The 6,408-nt window shown below is 46.2% G+C and overlaps 1 pseudogene; it reads right to left on the minus strand.

Moving 5' to 3' along the window:
- Nucleotides 1-1,352: 1,352 nt before the first annotated feature.
- On the minus strand, nt 1,353-1,572 carry LOC110571801 (annotated as a pseudogene).
- Nucleotides 1,573-6,408: the final 4,836 nt, after the last annotated feature.

Here is a 6,408-nt window from a genome sequence, read left to right on the forward strand (position 1 = left end):
CTGAGATCAAGAGTCGCATAGTCTACTGACTGAGCCAGCCAGGCACCTCCCATGATTTGATTTTTTTTTTTAATTTAAATTCAATTAGCCAACATATAGAACATCATTAGTTTCAGATGTAGAGTTCAGTATTTCATCAGTTGCATATAACACCCAGTGCTCATCACAACATGTGCCCTCCTTAATGCCCATCACCCAGCTACCCCATCCCCCCACCCAACTCCCCTCCAGCAACCCTCAGTTTCTTTCCCATAGCCAAGAGTCTCTCATGGTTTGTCTCCCTCTCTGATTTCTTCCTATTCCGTTTTTCCCTCCCTTCCCCTATGATCCTCTGTGGTTTCTTATGTTCCTCATATGGGTGAAACCATATGATAATTGTCTTTTTCTGATTGACTTATTTCACCCAGCATAATACCCTCCAGTTCCATCCACATCAATGTAAATGATAAGATTTCATCCTTTCTGATGGCTGAGTAATAATATTCTATTGTGCATATATATCACATCTTCTTTGGTTTTGTGTTTCCCTGATGAATGATGAGGTAGCCAAAGAAATTTACAGGGTATTTACATGAACACCTATGGATACTGTTTCATGTGCTTACTAGTGATTGGTATGTCCTCTTTTTTGAAATGTCTATTTTGAAGTCAAGTCTTCTCCATTTTTATTTTTACTTATTTTTTCCCCCACAAATCATCAGCATTTATTTCCTGGGTCCTAGGTGTCACTTATCTTGCTAGAAAGGACTGAGAGTTGATCAGACAGTTTTGAGCACAAAACCCCTTCCCTAGAAGTGGGTCTGTGGAGCTGCATGAGGGAAATGCAGAGCTGCAAAGATGGTCAGGTTAGCTTACAATGCCTTCCAAAAAAAAAAAAAAATCAGTTCCCTCCCTCTCTGCTGATAAAAGGGTTAAAGTTTTAAAAAAGGTTAGAAGTGGTTTTTTTTGTTTTTGTTTTTTTTTAAGGGGGATACAAGTTCTTGACCCAGAAGGTTGGGCTTGGAGAAGTCAGGGCAGAGCTGGGATGTGGTTCCTGCCCAGGCCACTTGGGGAGGCGCATTCTTGTGCTGCTCACCCAGGTGCCCTCTAATCAATAACATCCTGCAGCTACAGGGTCTTGAAAGTGTACCAGGGCAGGGTGAGTAGGTGGTGGGCGAGTGGAGCCTGAGGGTGCAGTTGGAGAGCTTTCCCAGGGTAGGGGACCACACGGGCCTCTGGGAGTGCCTTTTCACTCTGGCCTGGCCTGCCTGGGACAGTGGCTCAGAGAAGAGGCTGCTGGACCAGTGCCAGGGCTCCCTGACCAGGTGGGGACAGCAGGTCTCTTTAATAACCCTCCGTGGGCATGGTCAGACTCAAGACGAAGGGGCCCCATCTTTGCCCTCAGGTTGGTTGCTAGCTTCCCTGTCTGGGGTGCCTACCTCTGTCTGTCCTTCTGTCCCCTCGAGTGCCGGCTCACCCATGTCTTCGGCCAGCTTCCTCATGCTCACAGGCTCAGAGTCTGCCTGGATGTCAGGGACTGTGTTTCCTGTCACAGGAAATGAAGATGGAATAGGAGGACTTGACCCCCATCATGCCTGTTGCATTGCTCTTCTGGCCTGGTTTAGTTTCTTTTTCCTACTTGCATCTCTTCAGATTTTCCACTGTTGACTAATCAGTGCAGAAATTCTGGAAGGTTCAGTGGTCCTGAAGCAACCTGACTTGGGCAGGTATTTGGTGGTAGGGGTGGGGGATAGGGTGAAGGGCTCAAGCAGGAATTAGGAAAGCTTGAGTAATTCTCCTTCCTCTGCCATCAACCCTTTCTGTGGCCTTGGGTAAACCATTTCACTTTGAGCCCTTTTTCCATTTTTTTTTTCTTTTTTCCATTTCTTTCAGAGAGATTTAGTAAGTGAAGTCTTCACTCTCATCTCTGGGCTGGTTCTTTTCTCCATTTTTAAAAAAACTGGTTGTCTTTTATTGTTGATTTAGAGGAATTCTTTAGTTGACTCGTGCTGCCCTTTACCTGCTTTGGTTATTCTTACACAGTCAGGAAGTGTTGGTACTGCTATGAAGAGTGAAGGGGAAAAAGATATGGGGATGCAGGGGTGCAAAGGGTCAGAAGGGACAGCAACCTCTGAGGCTTGATGGGGTGCAGGATGGACAAGAGGAATCAAGCAAGTGTCAGGGAGGCCAAGTGAGCTATAGAAGGAGACTTCCAGCCACCCTCTTAGGAAGAGCAAGCCCCCAGAAGTCTCAGGGAGGTGCTGGACTTCCCACACAGCCCTGAGAACAGGGACCCAGATTTTTAAAAAATGGATATATATATATATATATATGATATATATTCACAATATGTGATCTATAACAGATAATATATAAAACTATAATGTACAATATAATATGCAAATGTACATAAAATGCCAGGAGCTCTGGCATACATAGATACTTCTGTGTCAAAGAGACAATTCAGGCCCTTTTATAAGTGATTCAGAAACCTAATATGTGGCTCAACTTCTACCTTGCTGTGAACTCCCCAAGTGTGGCAACAAATCCTTTTAGAGTTTCTTAGAACAGAGAAAATCCAACTGTGATGCTACAGAATATTGGCTTCTCTGTTGTGTTCTTGGTTCTCCTCTCAGCAGTCTCTTGCTGTGGTTCCTTAGGTTACAGGTACAATTAATGAGCTAAGTCTTTAATGTATGGGTAGATGCTTATTATTATTATTGGCTTTAATATGACTATGACTTAAGTCTTATTATTTCTGGACCTCAGTCATTACTGTCATCATTAGATCTGCTGCTTATCAGTCATTCCAGGGCCAAAACCAACAAAACACCAGCAACTGGAATACTAAGGACAATATAATCAACTCTGTTATTCAGGAACTCATTAATTCAAATCCCCAACTTAGAATTTATTAGAATTCCCCAATTGGATGTGCATTCAAGTTTAAATTTGTTGTGTCAGAAGTAGAAGACTTTGCAAAGCAAAATAATAAACAAGAACAAGATTGCAGGAGGATGTTCACCCAACTAAAGAAAACAGTAGGATGAGAACATTGGGAACTCATTAGAAGTTTCTATTTACTTAAACAATTAGAAGCATGCATGTATACACAAAGATATCACACTGTATTTTGCTGGCTTATTTTCCTCTCTGTCTTCCTCATTAGACAGGGCTTTGTTGAGGGATAGGAACAATGTTCCTGCACAGAGTAGGCACTTAGCCTCTGTTAGTTAGCTAACTGAGTAGGTCTTTCCATGCTGCATGGAGGGCTTAGGTGTTAGTCATACCCATGGGTTCTTTACCTGTGTGTGTGTGTGTGTGTGTGTGTAAAACTCTGTCAGTAGGGTCCACTGAACCAGAATTACTAGTGCAAGAGGTTTGCTGGGGATAATGCCTGTAGAAGACACAAGGAGGGAAGAGCAGGCTTGTGCTAGAAGAGGCTCAGGCCATGATTTAGATCTGAGAAAGTCTTGGACAACCTACAGGGAATCTCTGGAACGAAGATTGCCCATTAGAAGAGTCCCCCATTGGGCAAAAACAGTGAGGCCCTAGTATCCCCACCCTGCTTAGTTGTTGGCTGGGGTTGCTGAAAAGAGAACATGTGCACATATTGTTATGGGCCAGATTATAACCTCCCAAATTCATTGAAGCCCTAGCCTCTAGTATCTCAGAATGTGACTATAATTGGAAATAAGGCCTTGAAAGAAGTGATCAAGTTAAAATAGGCCAATAGAGTGGGCCATAATCCAATCTGACTTGTGTCCTCATTAGAAGAGGAAATTTGGATGCACCAAGAGATAGCAAGGGCCTACACAAAGGAGGGACCATATGAGGACCCAGCCAGAAGGCAGCCATCTGCAAGCCAAGGAGAGAAGCCTCAGAGAAACCGGCCCTGCTGACAACTTGGATCTTGGGCTTCCAGCCTCCAGAACTGTGAGAAAATACATTTCCGTTGTTTAAGCCCACCAGTCTGTGGTATTTTGTCATAGCAGCCCTAGCAGACTAATAAGGTCCTGGTGCTTTGCAGGAGTTTCCGTTTGGGTGGAGGAGACAAAGAAGGCAACAAACAACAAAGGGGAGTTCAGGGAACATTGGGCATGCAGAGGTGGGACATGCTACTCCCACGGAAGAGGATGGTGTCAGGAAAGAACGCCCAGGGGCGCCTGGGTGGCTCAGTTGGTTAAGGGTCTGATTCTTGACCTCAGCTCGGGTCTTGATCTTAGGGGCATGAGTTCAAGACCCGCGTTGGGCTTTGCAGTGGATGTGCAGCCTACTTAAAAGAAGAATGCCTTGAAGAAGTGTCACGGGAGGAGTCCTGAGAGTTGAGTAGGGAGGAACTAGGAGGACAGGGACAGAAGCAGAGGACTGGCTCGCAGGCACGCGCGGAGACAGGAAAGAACATGGCGCCCGCCGTGGGCGAGGCATCTGAAAAGCAGTGATGGAGAAAGCGGAAGTGCTATTGTGTGGCTCTGACACAAGCACCCCAGGGGCTACAGGAAGGAGATGTTAGTCATGACAAGCGATAATATTTTGTATAGCCCTTTACAGTCTGACAAAACACCTTCTTGTGCCTTATCTGTCAGTGTCAACAGGAGTGTTGAACCATTTCATACGCGAGGCAAACGAGGGTCGAGAAGCTACATGGTTTGTCTGCAGCCTTACAGGAAGTTAGTGTCTAAGGCTCGGGGCCTTTCCTGCCCAATTCTGCGTGGGATGGAGTGTTGGGGGCTGTGTTTCTTTGCCTCTGACCTTGCTCAGAGCTGCACAGGGGGCAGTATGGGGACAGGAGTGGCTTAGGTTTGGTGGGTCCTACCGGACAGGAAGGACCTGGAGGAATAGAGCCCCGGGCATAACAAGACCACGGCATCCTAAACACAGCGCCTCCTGGAAAAAAGTTCAGGCCTCTGTGGAAGTGCTTATCTCCTCACCCATTCTGTCCCTGATTACAGGGTGCTGCAGGTCTCTTTAGCTGTCACATGGAGACAGAGTAATACGCCTCCACAACCAGCATTGGGGCCCTCCCTGCCTCTCATGCAGGACACCTAATTCCAGGAACCCCAACCAGGGATGGACATTGCGCCCCCTTCTGGAGCTGTGCAATATTGCAGGGGTATCCCCTTTGGGTTGATGCCTCAGAAAGGTGAAAGAAAAATTTAAAAATGCAAGGTGTCTTACGTAAGTAAGAGAGTCTATCAGTTTGGGATGGATTGTGCTTAAGACCTGGAGAAGGGGAGAAAGGAAAGGTTCAAGCAGACCTTCTCTCTCCCTCCTCACTGTACCCCTGTAGCAGATGCTGAAGGTCACCCCATATCCCTGGGCCTTAATTGCTTCCATGGTCTCTGGCCTGAAGAGAACTCTCAGTGCCCAGGTCTCTTTGCTAGAGGGCGTTCTCTAGATGCCAGTGACCATATGCCCTCAACTGCTGTAGGCTGGAACTACCAGGGAGTTAGTGCCCCCTGGGAACAGCTCTCAACCATTGTCTAATGGAACTTGGTGGGTAAGAACCCCCTTCCTCTCTTGTGAGGGTCATTACATTGCTTCCCAGAATTCTCCAGTCAAATTAAGCTCTGGCTGTCTATAGTGGTGACTTGCTTAATATCACAACTTTTTTGGGGTATCTGTTCCTTCCTGATCTCACTTCTCCACTCCTCTACCAGTGTTTCCCAGGGTCACCTCCCAAATATACCATTCACAGTCAGATCCTTGTCTCATGGTTTGCCTCCGGAGAAACCCAAACTACAGCAACCTTCCCTGTCCAGTGGTTTTGGGGTGTGTGTGTGTGTGTGTGTGTGTGTGTGTGTTGTTTCATTTTGTTTTGTTTTTTTGCCGCTTTGAACATTATGCATAGGGATGGGGAGGAGAAAAGAGAAAGATACAGAAATATAATTCATTCACTCATGCATTCATACATTTTTCACTCAGTAAATACTTATTGTCTGTTTCATGCCAAGTACCGTGCTGGGGGGGCAGTCAGAAATCTCATTTCCTAGGGCTCTCAGAAACCACCCATCACTCAAATCCCAGCTCACACAGCCTCGCCAGCACTGCTTGGGAGGTGGCAGGGTTATGACAGGAGGCGACGCCTAGAGGAGGTGGGGCCTCAAAAAGGGAGGAGAAGACAGAAGTTCTGGGAATGTGGGGGAGGGGAACAGCAAGAGTAAATAAAGGCCAGTGGGTGGGAAGGAAATTCACTCCTGAAAGGGCAAAGTCTCTGGGTGAGTATGTAAGTCACCTTGTGAGCACCCGATTCTTGGGGGCATCTACTGTCAGGGCTGAAAAGGGCCTCAGAGGTCATGGGTCAATCTCCTTCACTTTACTCCTCAGGAAGCCTAGAACCAAAGAAAATACAAAATGATTTCCTCAACTCTTTATGCTGTGAGTGTTCTTTCTCTTGAGGGAAATAAATCTAGATCAGTGTTTCTTAAA

This window comes from Neomonachus schauinslandi, chromosome 4 (genome assembly GCF_002201575.2).
Source record: "Neomonachus schauinslandi chromosome 4, ASM220157v2, whole genome shotgun sequence".
NCBI classification, from domain to species: domain Eukaryota; kingdom Metazoa; phylum Chordata; class Mammalia; order Carnivora; family Phocidae; genus Neomonachus; species Neomonachus schauinslandi.